The sequence below is a fragment of the Maniola hyperantus genome, chromosome 6 (assembly GCF_902806685.2).
Source record: "Maniola hyperantus chromosome 6, iAphHyp1.2, whole genome shotgun sequence".
In the NCBI taxonomy this organism is placed as follows: Eukaryota; Metazoa; Arthropoda; class Insecta; order Lepidoptera; family Nymphalidae; genus Maniola; species Maniola hyperantus.
Window position 1 is genome coordinate 699,208 of NC_048541.1, and position 18,450 is coordinate 717,657.

General features: G+C 39.3%; 1 protein-coding gene across 9 annotated transcripts in view; it reads right to left on the bottom strand.

Moving 5' to 3' along the window:
* The window catches only part of LOC117982754 (protein O-mannosyl-transferase TMTC1-like), a 186,241-nt gene extending 168,675 nt beyond the window's left edge, over window positions 1-17,566 (bottom strand). For all 9 annotated transcript variants that reach the window (XM_069499273.1, XM_069499272.1, XM_069499271.1 and 6 more), the window contains exon 1: window positions 17,439-17,566. The gene's annotated coding sequence lies outside the window, so the exon portion shown is untranslated. The remainder of the gene's footprint in view (window positions 1-17,438) is intronic.
* Window positions 17,567-18,450: the final 884 nt, after the last annotated feature.

Sequence of the window (18,450 nt, forward strand, 5' to 3'; positions counted from 1 at the left end):
CGCTAGTGCGACATACCCAGCGGCGCGGCACGGCGCTTCGCGCTCGTACGCGAACGGGTATAAAAGTGACGCGCAAGTGACGCGAGGTGCCGCGTACTGAAGTTGTAGTGCGGTAGGCACCGTCGAGCGGCCTGAGGTGACGCGTTCTGCAGTCGGACTGAAGCGCCGCGCCGCGCCGCTCAGGTGCGTACGAACCTTTAAGTATTATCTAAATCTAATTAATATATTAAACTAAAAATTTAATAAAAAAAATATATATATATTAAACCCCCACTATCGTAGCAGATAGTCCCCAATGTAACTCTTGTGAATTCACTCAGAGCACAACAAAACAGGTCAGTTTTCCCCGCTATGACGTTAAGGGTGCGAAGCGCGCGCGTCAGCGGCGCCTTGCTGAGCAGGCTGGTGCGCCCCACCGGCACCCACAGCAGCGGCGGCCTGCGTCTCCGACACACGTATCCACCCGGGACTAGAAACCTGACTTGCCCTAAAACATCCGGGCTATGCAGCGCCCCTCTTATTACTTTGAAAATATATGTAACAAGTGCTAGTTCCCTCCTAACTCTCAACTCATTGTACCCGACCATTTCCCGACATTTCGGCTTTGTAGAGCGTTCTCTGTCACTCATACCTATATGACGTTTTGTCGGTCTCAACGACAGAGACAACGCTCTGCAAATCCGCTATCTCCTTCTAAAGATCGATGTAAGTACAGTATTTTCTGCTTCTTACTGTAAGTACTTGTAAAAGTTTATTTTAACAAAAAATATTTCTATTCTATTCTAATCACTGGGCCATTACCGCTCTCTTTCATTTAAGTAAAACTTGTCTCACACCCGGCTTTACTCACATGTTTAGTCGACAGTCTTTTTTTACAGGGACTCAGTTTGAGACTGCGTGAGACGCGTACGCAAACTGCCCTGTGAAAAAAGATCCCGAATGGGTTTAAAACTAGTCGGCTAACACATGAGTAAAGCCGGGTGTGAGACATGTATAATGAAAATCACTCACGATAGAAAATAAGTAAACGTCCTAAAAGGCCGGCAACGCATCGGCGGTTCCTCTGGTGCTGCAAATGTTCATGGGCGGCGGTAATCACTCAACATCAGGTGACTCGCCTGCTCGTTTGCTCGCTATATTTTTTTTTTTAAAAACTTTGTTCCATCCATGTAAAATCACAAATTTACAAAGTTTCCAGTGCCAATAAAACCTCTGATTGAACACAAAGAGTCAGCATTACCTTCAGTAAACGGAGGTCTCACCTCTTTGCCTCACGATGCGGCCTCGGAGGTCGGGCGGGAGGCAATCCTCGCCCGCATGCCGGTAATTGTGTTTGAAATACAGCGATTTGCATTGAGGGGAGCAGATTCCGTTGTATGACTAGCAGAAGGTGGAGGTGGAACAATTTACGTGTACGAATAATAATTACAAGAGGGGTAGGACCTTCTCTTTGCTGAGAAAATAAATTAGACAATCCACCCCGTTGTAAAACCAATGTTTTTATTAGTACACTAGCTCATGCCCGCGACTTCGTTCGCGTGGAATTAGGTTTTTAAAAATCCCGTGGGAACTCTTTGTTGTTGTTTTTTTTTTTTTTAATCACTTGGTACACAATCAATTAATTTACAAAACCACTATAATAATTAATAATCAGTTAATATGTGTAAACAAAAACAACACAATCGATAGAACTGCATTAGTGAAACACTGCGTCGCAATTCTATCGCCCATCCCTGGAGTAATTTTCCGGGATTAATATTAGCCTATCTTACTCTCCAGGTCTTTATCTATACACATGTAAAAAATCACGTCACTCCGTTGCACTATTACGACGTGATTGAAGGACAAACCAACAAACCAGCAAACCAACAAACAAACACACTTTCGCATTTAAAATAAGGGTACTGATTCTGATAGGTACAAATTGTCTACCAATCCGCACATGACCAGCGTGGTAGACTATGGCCAAAACCCTTCTCACTCTGAGAGGAGACCCGTGCTCTGTAGTGAGCCGGTGATGGGTTGATCATGATGTACAAGACGTTAACCCTTGACGTTAACCGATCGATAAACCGATGCGCGGCCTCCGCGCGGCATTTTTGTAGCTTTGTAGGTGCCCTTAACCACTAAATCTTATCTTCTCTTCTCTTATCACCACTATATCTTACAAATCCAACAACTGACCATCAAAAAGAGTAATTTATTACCTATTTTGAATAAACCTATTTTGAATTGAAATTGGGGGGGTAAGGGGGTGCGCTAACATCTTAGCACCCCAAATGTCAACCTCACTTGCACGTGGTGCCCCCTGCCGCCTGCGAATCAGCGGACGAGGATATGACGACCGAAGAATGGCGGGATAACCATTCCATATGGCTTGGCTTTAAATAACACAGACCAGAGACGGGCAGCAGCGTCACTGGTGCGAAATAGCCTACAGCCCTGCGCTGACCACCCCGCCTGCCCAGCGTGGTCTGTATGGGCACTACTTCTAATGAGCAGCGCCAATTTGGCGCGCTCTTGGAAAGGCCTATGTCCAGCAGTGGACGCAAACAGGCTGATGGATTGGATTGGATTGATTTGAATAAATCATTTGACTTTGACTTTGGCTTAAGGCTGTCACCGCTTTTTCACCTAGGTATATAACTAGAGTTGAACACAAAATAAGCTTTTATTTTTGTTTTTATTGTGATTTGTGATTATGTTCCCGCAAGCAAGGGAAAATGGCGTCCCATTTCCCCGACACGAGGAAATGGGAAAATGTCTCGAAATACCGTTAAACAAGATTCTGTAAATGTTATTCAGTTTCACCATTTGTTCTCGACTCTTTTTATTATTAACACACGCCAATACGTAAGGAGTTAGATCCAATGTTAAGAGTTTCCTTGAGGGATAACATTCGAAATGAGGAGACCCGCAGAAGAACCAAGGTCACTAACATAGCCCAAACCTTTAGAGGCTCGATACCGACTCCTAGCATAAGCTTTACGCTTAACTGGAGGGGAAAGGGGAATAATAGTCATTATGAGAACTTGGCTAATATTCATTAAAAAAAGCCATTTGCAAGTTGAAGCATGGTAATGGACACCTGTCGTTGAGTTTCAGGCTGTTTTTTTAATTTATTAATTTAAATTTGGCATTCAGATAGCTATTATGACGCAGGCATCCACTAGGATAGGATTCTTGAAAATTCGACCCCTAAGGGGGTGAAATAGGGGTTTGAAATTTGTGTAGTCCACGCGGACGAAGTCGCGAGCATAAGCTAGTTTAGAATAATATCTTAGGAGAACTGATATCACAAAATTAAAATAATACAAAAATACATTTATAATATTTGTATGGAAATATGGATTATTAATCACTCCTCACTGACACCACATTGGTATCTACATTGCTTCATGCGAAGCCGGGGCGGGTCGCTAGTAACTTATAATCTTTTCGTATAGTAATTTGCGTCTGTCCGTTACGCTAAATTACATCAAGTCGACAGCGACACAAAGTAATCCGGTCACCGACTTCGTGTTTGCTTTAACAAGATCAGGCCGGGTATTACGGGCACAGAGCAGGCTCCACGATGGACCATTTTCACTTTTTCATATTTCGCTAACAAGATTTACATTTTCACTTTCGGAAATGAAAAATTTTTAGGACACACCCAAACTCATCTTCACATCAAAGGGCAAATTGAAAAAGAGCTGTTAAGCCTCATTTATGCCAGAGCAACTTAGTGTGTATGGCATGCCATACACACTAAGTTGCTCGGTAGGGTTGCCAACCGTACTATAATATACAGTATTGTACTATATTTCGGCTCTGCGTACTATCCACTGTTGACCAAATTCAAAGTAGTACGCAAAAATACTATATTTCAGTTGCATTGATCGAGCATTCTTTTTAACAAACAAATCCCTAACTTTATAAAAGAAAGGCTTTATTTTGTAAATTAAATCATACCTACTTTTGACATGACACTTCGCACATAGAACAAAAATCGCGAGATGTTCAAAATAGACTACAAAATAATAGAGTAAATGAGAAATAAATTATAATTTTGTCTTTATTTACTTTTTCTATTCAATAGGTACTATTGAAGCGTAGCGTTTTACCTTTTGAGGTATGGAACCCTAAAAAAGATTTTATGGAACAAAAAACCCTAAAAATCAAAAGCGTTCTAATAAATTGCGCAAAGTCTTTACTTCATAAAGACTTCTATCGCACGTCGTTTACCAGAGAGGGCAAAATCTGAGCGAACGAAATTCTCATAAAGTGCCTTAACTTAAAACTGTTCGTCAAGGTTGTCATTTTAAACTCGGCGGCGTTGCGTTGCTTAGCAACGAAACTCGCTAAATTCTAAACGAAACTGCCGTTTTCGTCCCCGTTCCCACTTAAGGTGACGCAGGACGCTCGACCAAACCTATTTGCTTTTCACTTGACATTGTATGAGAAAGGTGAGAGGCACGATGATTTTCACCGAAATCAAGGGTTTAGGAAAAGTATTTTTGAGAAAAAACTACTGAGTTTATGTTTGCAAAGTATAGTTATTTCAACTAATGAATAAATAAACTATGTCTAATGTTAAATTTCTTTAGAATTTTCATACTCCTAATCTTACTTATTTACGCCCAAAGTTGTCATAAATTTAGTGTTAAAATATGAATCTCTTGAGGCTCGTAACTTTAAAATCAATATTATTTTCAATGTTTCATATATCAATAAACCTAGATAATGACGAGATAAATCGATATAATACTTAGTTTTGAGCGTACAATATCAAATAATGTAGTAATTACCCTCCTACGTTTGTATGAAGAAAGCTCCGTCCTGAGCCCTCTTAATTCGCAAAATCTAAATTTGTCATCTCGCCCCGAGAATTGAATTAGCGCATTTAAATCATTTAATTTGTAATTTTGATAGTGGTTTGCATTATAATTTAAGTGACTCCATTGCAAATTTAAAGTTTAAAAACCGGCCAAGTGCGAGTCAGGCTCGCACAACGAGGGTTCCGTACAAAACTATGATGCATAAAAATAAATAAAAGTCTGTTCTAGAATGTACAAGTGAAGACATTTTATTATGATACCCCACTTGACATAGTTATCTTACTTCGAAAATTGAAAATACTAATTATTAGTTTATGACCACAATTAAATTTTTTTTTGGGTAATGCAACCACAAATTCAAGGTTTTCAGATATTTCTGCTAAAGACCTACCTACTTGTAAAATTGTAACTCTCAATCTGAGAGGCATATACTTGCGCCGCTTGCCGTTTTCACCTGTATCTGCTGCGGCTCCCAGTCTTGATGCTGTCTCCCTGATATGACACGGGGCCAATGTGTCAACGCAAGTTGCGTCCCATATTATTACTATTATACTGATCATTAAAACAAAATCCCCAGTTTTCTTTAAATAAGTCCACGTAATACACACGTACTCGTAGTTCCTAGTTTTCTATCATCCCTCGGACATGACCATCGAGGCGTAACACGACTAAGCTTTGAGCGCAGGCTAAGCGAGCAACTGTGAGCTCGCGTCAACAGTGCGTGAATGTTCCTCTGACGTTTTACTTTGATATCTTTCTAAACGTTACTTGCTTGGAAATCGTGGGAAATAAACCTGTAAATTCTACGTACACATTAATTTTAATTAATTTGTAAAAAATGTATTCGAGAAATAAGGTTTCAGTCGGAGGGTTGATCATGATAATGATGAATTTAAGTTTCAGAGATAGCGTTTATGTTTCTAGCTGTTAAAGTATGGAAAATTTTGGATTTTAGTATTTTGGTAGATACCAGTTTTTAGTGCCATAAAATAGAACAAAAAATTTGTTTCGACCAAAAGCACGTTACTTTATTGCGATGGAAATAGGAATAACATAACATAACATAACATAACATAACATAACATATATCTTTATTTGCAAAAAAGGTTTGACACATAAGACTTCGACCACTGGCTCCCAAAGAAGTATAAACTGTGTCATGGGAGCCAGTCAGAATGTATAGGTACAATATGCATGTCCGTTAGAATACTTTAGTGGGTGGTACTTCCGAAACAAGCCTGTATAGAGGCCAACAGCCATTATTTTGCGGCTAACAGAAGAGTCTATTCCGGTATTTTATGGTTTTGAAGTATTTTTAGAGTTCCGTACGTCCGAATAAAAAAGGAAACGCTTATAAGATCATTGGATAAAATTTGGTACACAAGTATGACGTGTGACGTAAACATGTAAATGAACTTTGAATATGAAGTCACTTTTGGGGGGCAAATTAGGAAATTTAAAAAAAATTGCAAACAAAAAGGTACGTCACATAACTACACATATTAAAAACGCGAAAGTCTTTGCATGGTTATAGTTCAAGACCTGGAGAGTGTCATAACCTGACATAGGCTGCTTTTTATCCCGGAAAATCCAAGAGCTCCCACGGGATTTTTAAAAATGTGAATTATCAGTGTCAGCTAGTATTAATATAAATGTCTTATTGGGATATCAAGCCCCCTCTAATCTCCAAAAAGTATTGACCTAAAATTTGGAAAACGTGTTCTTTATTACAGGAAAAGGCTATTGTCTTAAAATTTAATTTTAATAATAATTTGAACACATTTAAAAAACATATTTATCAACATTTTGCATCTTCTCCACTTTAAGTATATTTTTCATAGTTAATTTTCTTGTATTTCTTTTTTCTGTGTTTTTATAAATTGTATCATATCAGTTAGTTAGTGCATATATTTATTCAAACATTGCTGTGTACACATATTAGGGGATTCCGCTTAGATTTTATCTATTGTTTTTTATTTTTATTTGGTCCATTTATAGCTGAAACCTGTTTTGTGTGCCTTTATAATAAAATAAAATAAAATAAAATAAAATAAAATTTGCATACAAGCTAGTAATAGGTATATTAATCCTGCGGAACCCTCTGCACACAAGTTTAACTCGCACTTGTCCGGTTTTTTATGGTTCGTACAGCACAGTTGATTGCCTATCAGTCGGTCAATCGTTTCCACAAGCGTTTACACTGCGCGCTGCGGTCTAACACTAAACCCATTATTTATTCGTATTGGTTCAATGGAAAATGTTACACGGAAAAAATGCAAGCAAATAGGCTTTACGTCAAAGGTTTGAAAAAATAACATCTAGCAAGAATAAAAAATACCCGTTTCGTAATTCGCACTCACATTTCTGTAAATAGCATTTTTATTTAAAAATTGTTGGACAGAAACTAGGCAGCTAAGTAGTGTTTTGGTTTGTACACAATAGTTAAGAAACCGGCCAAGTGCGAGTCAGACGACTACAGTCGATTTTTTCGACATTTTGCACGATAAATCAAAAACTATTATGCAAAAAAAAACAGTTTTAGAATGTACAGGTAAAGTCATTTCATATGATACCCCACTTGAAAGAAAAAAAGGTACAAACAAACTTGGTATAGTAATCTAACTTTTAAAGTTGAAAATACTAATTATTAGTTCATAAACAAATTTTAATTGTTTTTTTGTGATGTAACCAACAGAGTTTTAGGATGTCAAGCGTAATAATAATAAAGTTTTTTATTAAAGGCAAAGAACCCAGTATACATATTATTCATAAAATAAAATATACCATTATATAAATTAAAATAAAATAAAGTAAAATGAACTACATGTACATACAAACTTATAAACTAACTGTGAATGTTAAAAAACTCTTCGCAGGCGTCCTTGTCAACAAATCTATTTCTATTTCTTATGTCTGCTATATACACCTGCCAAATTTCATGATTCTAGGTCAACGGGAAGTACCCTGTAGGTTTCTTGACAGACAGACAAGGAAGTGATCCTATAAGGGTTCCTTTTTTCTTTTGGACGTACGGAACCCTGATAACCAAGTTACTTCATTAACCTATACTTAATGTATACTAACTTGAAATATATTCCAGACTTGCGCGTTGAATCAAACTCGAGCTAATCTAATAACTTGAAACTGGCAAAAACTTGGCCAAGAACGTGCTGCCACTGCGGCGCCTTAGTCCGTAGCTTTACTATTTGGCTGATGTTTTATTCAGAGCGGGCAGAGCCTCTGTAAGGATTCTATGATCAAAGATTTAAACTACTTTGCGCGGGTTTTTGAGTGACCCCGGTACTTAGGTAGGGACACGTTTTCATGTCAAGCTTTTACGTTACGTAAGCGGCAACCAGAAGGATTTTTGAAGAAACGAAGATATGCTTTTACTAAATTTATTCTTTGATCCTTACATTTTAACCTTACCTAACGTCTGCAGTCTGCACCAAGGTTAGATGCAGAGTTTTGCATTATGACGATCTAAATCTAAATATATAAAAGGAAAAGGTGACTGACTGACTGACTGACTGACTGACTGATCTATCAACGCACAGCTCAAACTACTGGACGGATCGGGCTGAAATTTGGCATGCAGATAGCTATTATGACGTAGGCATCCGCTAACAAAGAATTTTTGAAAATTAAACCCCTAAGGGGGTGAAATAGAGGGTTGAAATTTGTGTAGTCCACGCGGACGAAGTCGCGAGCATAAGCTAGTCTAAATATATAAAAGGAAAAGGTGACTGACTGACTGACTGACTGACTGACTGATCTATCAGCGCCCAGCTCAAACTACTGGATGGATCGGGCTGAAATTTGGCATGCAGATAGCTATTATGACGTAGGCATCCGCTAAGAAAGGATTTTTGAAAATTCAACCCCTAAGGGGGTGAAATAGGGGTTTGAAATTTTTGTAGTCCACGCGGATGAAGTCGCGAGCATAAGCTAGTCTAATCTAATCTAACTAAGAGACTGCGTCGCGCTCTTCACATCTCGTACTTGGTTTAAATAGGTACCCAAATACTCGGAGTCACGTATGGCAATGAGGTAATTTCTTGCTGACGGAGCGCTGGACTCATGTCCCAGTGACTTCGCCTTCAAAGACGGTTTGCTGCGTAACTGATTTAAACTAGGTTATCGTTAGGATATGTAATAGGCTGAGACCACAACACTGCAATGCGACGTCGGGTCGTAAAAATCTACGACGTCGCACAATCAATCAATCAATCAGCCTGTTTGCGTCCACAGCTGGACATAGGCCTTCCCAAGAGCGCACCACCACACACGATCCTCTGCCTTCCTCATCTACCCACTTCCCGCTACCACCTTTTCCTTTTATAAATTTAGATTTTATACATACTTATATTTTAAACGCTTTTAAACTTTGTGATGTTTATTCCGTTATGAAAAACGTAATATCTCTGTAATTTTCGCGAAATGTGTAAAGGGGAGCGCTCCAGGCTTTATATTGCGGTGTAATTAGCTATTTTGAAGAGGTCGTTCAAAATTTACAACCACCCTTGTAATACAAATTCGCCCTTTTTACGGCAACATCATTTTGGTATTAAAATATTTGGGTATAAACAACACTACAGTTTGGACCTTATACATAATGCAGAAATTATTATTGACTAGCGAGCCGCCCCGGCTTCGCACGGGTGCATTGTCGATACTAATGTGTTGTCACTCTCATGCATGCAGGTTTCCTTTACCGTTATATAAACATACCAGAAGTGAAGTTAAATATTAATCACGACGCGAATAGGCTTATCGAGAGTTTTACCTTTTATAATAACCTAACTGCAATATTGAGTTGATTAGGGCACAATTGCTATTGCAACCACTGAATTAAAATGGCGACCTACACAAAAACCAAGCAAAAAGCATTTAATAGTCGGACGAGTCTCGCGTCGGAACGAGACTAGCCTAAAACCCATCAACCACCCGTATTTATACAATCGACTCAAGATGGCTGCCTCGTAGTCGTAAGTAATAGCGCACGCGACTTGCATTTCAAAAGGCGCCAAATACAAATGCTAACATTTAAAGCAAGTGATGTTTAGTTACTTAAACCGCTCATGTAACTCCAAAAACTTAGAGGTAGACTTGCGAACCCCCGACCTCCGATTAGGAGGCGGACGCCCTCACCACTAGGCTATTACAGCTTCTCAACTTCGTAACGTACTGTATCACTACCTCACTCACCCCTATTATAAATGTGAAAGTTGACGTGATTTTTTGCATGGGTATAGTTTAAGACCTGGAGAGGGACATAGGCTACTTTTTATCCCGTAAAATCAAAGAGTTCCCACGGGATTTTTAAAAACCTAAATCCACGCGTACGATGTCGCAGGCATTAAAAAACTGGCATATATGTCCTTAGTAGAAAGACTCGCCAAAGCCCGTAGGCGATTTCCTACGAAATAGTGAAAATACTTTAACGGCTCTGTTACGGCGGCGGGGTCATGCTCGCTAACCACATTTGACCTTTGTTTGCACTACATACAACATTAACCGAAAGTAATGTCCATTTTTTTTAAATAGAGATAAGAATAAGAATAATTTATTTAGAATTTAGAATTTAGACACAAGAAACAAGTTTCCTACCCTCTGCACTAGGAAAACCCTGTATTGCAGAAGGCAGTTACAAGTTTTTTTTTTTTTATAGCAAGCAAACGAGCAGGCTGGTCACCTGATGTTAAGTGATTACCGTCGCCCATAAACATTTGCAGCACCAGAGGAACCGCCGATGCGTTGCCGGCCTTTTAGGAATTTGTTGGTCCGCCCCTTGAATAACCCCATGTTGTACATCGGCCTTTAGAGTTTCGAGTGACATTTCGGCTTTGTAGAGCTTTGTCTCTATCACTCATACCTATATGACGTTTTGTCGGTCTCAACGACAGGGTCAACGCTCTACAAATCTGCTACCTCCTTCTAAAGGCCCTGTAGTAGAGACCGACCAATTGCCATATAGGTATGATTGACAAAGACAACGCTCTACAAACCCGAAATGTCATTCTAAAGGCCGATGAACATTACTTTCGGCTGCGTACTGTATGCGTATGTTCATCGTCCGTTTAACATTCATGTACCTGCCCCCTGCCCCAGATCTAGTTTTCTTGGAGTACCGTCGTAAACGAAGCCCGAAACAATATCGTTCCCGACGGAACCCCGCGCTAATCACATTCACCCCTCAGCTGCCGGGGGTCGACCCCGCGACCCCGCTTCCACCTTGACCAGAATAAAGGTCAACATATAAAAACGTTACATTATGATTGACATTTGCGTCAAAAAAATGGCGTCTATTTTTACACGACTGCTGCCCAAAAAGGAGGGTAATGTTTTCAGGGTTCATGCGGGTATAACAGAACAACATTTTTTGAAAAAAAAACCGGCCAAGTGCGAGTCAGACTCGCGCACCGATTGTTCCGTATTACAGCCATATTTTGCACGATAAATCAAAAACTATTATGCATAAAAATAAATAAAAATCTGTTTTAGAATTTAAAAGTAAAGATTTTTATGTGACCCCTTTCATATTATGATACCCCACTTGGTATAGTTGTCTAACTTTTAAAATTGAAAATACTAAGATTTCTTCATGAACACATTTTTTTTCTGTGATGTAACTCCATATTCACGGTTTCTGGATTTTTTCCTTTACTTGTGCTATGAGACCTACCTACCTATCTCCCCTATATGTTTTTTGACAGACAGACCAACAGACAAGAAAGTGATCCTATAACGGTTCCTTTTCCTTTTGAAGTACGGAACCCTTATAAAGACAAAGTTGCAGACCAATTATTAAGTGATCCTTTTGAGGTACGGAACCCTAAAAATTATAAAAAGTTGCAGATATCAGCTAGTTTCTTTATTTAGTAGCTACCTAAAAAGGAACAGATTTATCCGTCATCATCATCATCATCATCAACCAATAGACGTCCACTGCTGGACATAGGTCGCTTGTAGGGAAAGAGTGAGAATGGTTTTGGCCATAGTCTACCACGCTGGCCATGCGCGGATTGGTAGACTTCACACATCTTTGAGAGCATTATGGAGAACTCTCAGGCATGCAGGTGTCCTTACGATGTTTTCCTTCACCGTTAAAGTAAGTGATATTTAATTTATTAAAACGCACATAACTCCGAAAAGTTAGAGGTGCTTGCCTGGGATCGAACCCCCGACCTCCGATTAGGTAGGCGGACGTCCTAACCACTAGGTTATCACAGCTTTTATCACAGATTTATCCGTAGGTACACTTATTTCAAGTGTGAACGCTTCACAGTTCGCAATTTGGGCAACATCCCCACGTATTGCATCGCGCTGCATTTCTAAGCGTGAGGAAGCCTGCATTGTTGCAAAATGCAGTGCAGTTTAAATTTTATACTGCACTTGGATTAAAACTGGCGCAGTTCACAGTTTGTGCGGAGTTTCTCAAGTATTTGCTGTTGGGTGACAGTAAGACAGTAACGTAATTAGTAGTTTGATACTTCTTTCTGCTTGTGTTTGTCTCATAACGTTTGTATCTTAAAACTTATTTCGTCTAATATATAATAAAACTTAAAGCTAGCCTTATCTAATTACTATATAAATCATGACCGCGTGGAATGGTGCCAAGAATACTGGCTGCATTTCCGCGCTGGACAGCCAGGCTGATCCGTTGCGCAAAAAATGAGCCAGCCCTTCTGTCACCAGATGAGGCTATTAATCGCGGTGAAATGTCTCGTAAATATTTTTTTATATTGTCTACAATTTAGGTATATTTCGATGTGTCATAAATATTGATGATTACGAAAGTATGTTTTGTTCATCATGATGAATGAAATATTTCATACTTAGATCAATTTCCGAGCAAGTAAGAGGAAATATACAATAATAAAATATATCTAGACATAAAAAACATTTCTTACAAAGATTATGTGGGATTTGAAATCCATACTTCCATACTAATATTATAAATGCGAAAGTGTGTCTGTCTGTCTGCTAGCTTTTCACGGCACATCCCTGCAACGGATTTTGACGAAATTTGGTATAGAGATAGCTTACATCCCGGGGAAGGGCATTAACTACTTTTCATTTCGGAAAATGAAAGAGTTCCCACGGGATTTTAAAAACTTAATCCCCGGTTGCATTACCTAGTAATCTATTACTTATAATAAAACTGTAAGAGGACAATTTCTGTACATTAAATAGATTTTGAAAAATTTTAATCATGGGAAACATTATTATCGATATAGACCCCAAAACATTTTTTTTTGGAATTTTTCTGTCTGTCTGTGTGCCAGCTTTCTTCGGTCCATTTAATTAATTGATTTAACAGTTCATCATCATCATGATCAACCCATCGCCGGATCACTACAGAGCACGCTCGCATAGCTCCGAAAAGTTAGAGATGCGTGCCCGGGATCGAACCCCCGACCTCCGATTGGAAGGCGGATGTCCTAGCCACAGCTTTTTATTTGGAAGTGTATTCTTTAGTGTGATGCCACTACTGTTTAGATCACTAGCGATTTAACAGTTACTTGTTACAAAATTTGTAATTCTGTTTCAACTCAACTCACAAAATAACACAATAATTGTAATGCTTTGTGGAAACCGATTGCAACGAATCACTATACAGATTCAGAGCAAAACTTATGACCTGTGAAATCTAGGTTAGAGTAATAAGCTGCCGGGGGTTAGTTAACCGGTTTATGCTTAACGAGAATAACATAAACTTAGCTCTATAAATTTTAATTAAAAATATTCTTCCCGCAATAATTAGAACTATTTTCTGGATTGTCGGTGACTAGTTGCACCACACAGCACCACACATGAACGACACGCTCGAGGTGTCGGGGCGAAACGTGCGTCGAATCTGTTTTGGGATTTGTGTGGTGCTGCGTGGTGGTGGTGCGTATTGCTTGCCTGCAGCATGTTTAGCAGTGGGAGGGCGGGCGGGTTACAGATTCGAACTGTTTCAGCGGATTATAGCAAATTAAGCTTTTGGTTCATTGTATATTATAGAAACAAGTATTTGGCAAATCTCGAGATAAACAAAATCGGAAAGGTTTCCGAGCTGTATTTTGTTTTACGTCGACGAAATCAAATATTTACTCTGATTGGCGGCCTTTCATAGTTTCCGCGATCTTTTCAGTTTTTTTTTCTTCATTCGTGACCCAATTTGATTTATTGTGAAGCTTGTGAGCTGAACATGATATCATAACTGGCAATGGGACAGTAAAATTGATGCTATGACAAATAGACGTAATTTGCTGAGTTTTGATACAACGGTGTTTTTAACTAAGTGGGTATGCATTTTTTTGTACCAAAAACATCCATACTAATATTGTAAATGCGAAAATGTGTCTGTCTGTCTGTCTGTCTGTCTGCTAGCCTTTCACGGCTCATCCGTTCAACCGAGTTTGCCGAAGTTAGTTAAGTTTTTTCAATAAATATTGTTACATAATCATGTATTTTTTTTTTAAATAGTATTGTTACATATTCATGTCGCATTGTTGTTATCGCCAGTAAAGTTCATCGTCAAAAGTTAATTAGGCCTAGAACACATTGACTAGAAAAATTGCGTAAAGCTATCAAAATTGTATGAAGATATCAAATTACGACCTTATCTCAATTTACTGAAAAAAATTAAAAAATCGTTTTGTTTTTACTACAAATACTTAAAGATAATTTTGTTCTGTGCTGTCTATATAATATACTAATCTTATACACAGTATTATGTTATCCAACATTATAGTTTTAGGTTATACCTACCTACTAGTCTTTATGTTGTACTACCCGTGCGCAATAAGTTGAGACTGGGGGGCGGTGACGCCACAGACGCGTGGTTGTACTGTAGACAAAAATCGGAGCGCGCCGTCGTTGCGTGACGTAAGCAAGTACGAGACTAAGATGTTAAAAAAATGGCGTTGTCTACACTACAATTCGGGAGCTTGAGGGGAAGTTACAGGGGAAGCGGGCGCAGGGTTGAATTCCAGGCGAGTCTCAACTTATCGCGCACGGGTAGTATATGTGTATTAGGAAGTGACTTAAATTAGATAGCAGCCTGTTAATTAAATCACAATAATCTCTTTATGTTAATATGAAATCCGCCTGTTACGCAAATTTAATTATCTACATGGAAATTCTATTATAGATTGACTTACTAATTAGTGCGAGGCATCGGTTCCGCCGCATATCTGGTACCTACAAACTGACACGCCTGTCATAAAACGAGCGTTCTGTAATATATCAAATCATCATCATCATCATGATCAAACCATCGCCAGCTCCCTACAGAGCACGGGTCTCCTCTTAGAATGCCATAGTCTACCTACCACGCTGTCCAAGTGCGGATTGGCAGACTTCACACACCTTTGGGAACATTATGGAGAACTCTCTGGCATGCAGGTTTCCTCACGATGTTTTCCTTCACCGTTTAAGCTAGTGATATTTAATTAGGTAGGTACTTAAAATACACAATCCTGGGAACGCAACTCTATTTTTTCGGGGCTATGTTGCGTTTTAGGTAATTAATTATCACTTGTTTTAGTGGGGGTGAAAAACATTGTGATAAAATCTGCATGCCCGAGAGTTTTCCATAATGTGCTCAAAGGTATGTAAAGTCCGCCAATCCGCTACTGGCCAGCGCGTGGCGAACTAAGTATAGCGTATGTCTCTTAAAAAGAAAGGGCTCTTTTTTTGAGAAAAGACCTGTGTTCAGTAGTCGACCAGCGATGGGTTGATCACGGTGATGAGCATCAGTACGTCAGCACGCATATTATAAATGTGAAAGTGTGTTTGTTTATTGGTTTGTTGGTTTGTCCTTCGATCGACGTGATTTTTGCATGGGCATAGTTTAAGACCTGGAGAGTGACATAGGCTACTTTTTATCCTGGGAAATCAAAGAGTTCCCACGGGATTTTCAAAAACCTAAATCCACGCGTACGTACGAAGTCGCCGGCATCAGCTAGTAAACATTATAAAATTCACAAAGACACCTAATACCTACTCCATAAACACGAATCGAGTCCGTATTTCATAAAACCGGAGCTTATAATTTTCCGAATTGGCGAATAAATTATAAACTTCGACGTTCATGATTAATTAACGAGAATGCTGTCTAAGCTTTATTAATATCCCCTCCTCGGCCAAATATCCCCAACATTTTCCCGGGGCCAGTTCATAAATTCTACTTAAATTTTGGCAGGTTACCAAAATGTACATTTACATACACTTTACACGGATGAAAAAGGCGAAAAACTGTTCATGCCAATACCTATTTACAATCCCTATCCATATTATCCATACTAATATAATAACCTCAATAGCTCAACGGGTAAAGGACTGGACTGAAAACCGAAACGTCGACGGTTCAAACCCCGCCCGTTGCACTATTTAATTGTCGTACCTATTCCTAGTACAAGCTTGACGCTTAGTTGGAGAGGAAAGGGGAATATTAGTCATTTAACATGGCTAATATTTTTTTTTTATATTTTAATGCAAAAGTGTGTTTGTCTGTCTGTCTGCTAGCTTTTCACGGCCCATTCGTTTAATCGATTTCGATGAAATTTAGCATAGAAATAGCTTGCATCCCGGGGAAGGATATAGGCTAGTTATGATCCCGGAAAATCAAAGAGTTCCCACAGGATTTTTAAAATCTTAAATCCACGCGGACGAAGTCGCGGGTATCATCTAGTAAATAATAAATCCGAAAGTGTCTGTCTGTCTGCTAGCTTTTCACGGCCCAACAGTTTGACCGATTTAGATGAAATTTGGTACAGAGTTAACTTACACCAAGGGGGCTTACATTTACAGCAGGTACATTTTTTTAAGATAAATATAATTATCTTGATTTTTGTTCATGTAGGTAAATTTTATGTAGGACTAGATGAGTACCGCTACTTCGTCCGCTTGGAATAAAAATTCCGTGGGAGCTCTTTGATTTTCTGGGATAAAAAATTAGCCTATGTCACTCTCCAGGTTTTACCACTATACCCATGCAAAAACCACGTCGACCTGTTGCGCCGTTGCGACGTGATTGAAGGGCAAACCAACAAACAAACACACTTTCGCATTTATAATAATGGTACCTACTTACTGATTTATCTCAAAAAAGTTCTAAGTATAGTGAATTGTGAAATTGTACCTAATCTATACTAATATTATAAATGCGAAAGTGTGTCTGTCTGTCTGTCTGCTAGCCTTACACAGCCCCTCCGTTCAACTGATTTTGACGAAACTTGGTACAGCGATAGCTTGCATCCCGGGGAAGGACAGAGGCTACTATTTATCTCGGAAAATCAAAGAGTTCCCACGGGATTTTTAAAATCTTAAATCCACGCGGACGAAGTCGCGGGCATCCTCTAGTTAACTTTAAATCATAATCGTTCAAATCTGGATCCACTTAAAAATATAATACGCACCTAAGTAGGTTCCAATAATAAAAAATACCTAAGCTTTCATCAATCTTCATTATTAAATTAACCGTCGTTATAAATATAAGCAGTCAAAATATACTTGAATATAACTATGAAAACATTATTTCATAAATCCGTATCCACACATAAAATTTCAACCGAAAACAGAAGTATAAAAGTCGTCATAAGTAATAGAAAACCTGTTGAAACTCACCGCTTTATCACTCAACAGCGGCCGAAACTTCGTCCACATCTCTACATTCAATGGTCCACACTCACATTATCACGAACTCTCGACGAGTGTCCGAAGTACAAAAGCGCCCACCCCCGGAGGTGTCTGAAACCGTACTGCAGAAGTAAGGGTCCTGTCCTACATCCCGCATCAGTTGGCTGGCGGTGCGCATGCGTGGAGAATTAACACCCAAATGGGATACAGTCAGCTGACGGAAGCACTCTTAAGGTCAGTGTGTCAGTGAACAGCGTAATTTGAATTAAGGCAAAAGGTGCTGATAGTGGTGAAGAAAGATAAGCGAAGAGCTTTGCGTGAATAAAAGCTAGAAAACTTTCTTGAATCTAAATATGTAGGTACTTATATAAAAGGAAAAACTGGCATACTGACTAACTGATTTATCAACGCATAGTTCAAACCACTGGACGGATCGTGTTTTAATTTGGCATACAGATTATGACGTAGACGTCTACCAAGAAAGGATTTTTGAAAATTCAATCCCTAAGAGGGTAAAAAATGATTGATTTGGTCGAGATGTAGCGTTTTTATTGGCCCACAGACTGCTGATTGACAATTTATTATTGATGTCAATTTGGAAATAGCAATTTAGGAATATACAGCCTTTTTTTTCCTCTCGTGAGGAAAATCCATCATGGATACCACCAGCCACGGGGGTGCACAGTGCTTATGTCGGACTCCTACCGACTAAAAACCTCACGAAGTTCCATCCCACCGCTAACGACGGAGCACAAGGGACAAACAACGCCTCGTTACTCCGCCAGCGGATGTCCGCCACAGCAGACCCACCACTGGGGCACTAACACTGTTAGAGGCATACCGGAACCACAGCACGCCAACTAACCCGAGGACCACACTATGAGCGACGGACCGTCCCGTGTTTATCATCCACAGATCCTCACGAGGGCTAGGGCTCGCGGGGAGGGCAATTCCCTCTCCACGTTCCCCATCCTCAACATCTCCCTCGCCCGTCACCAAA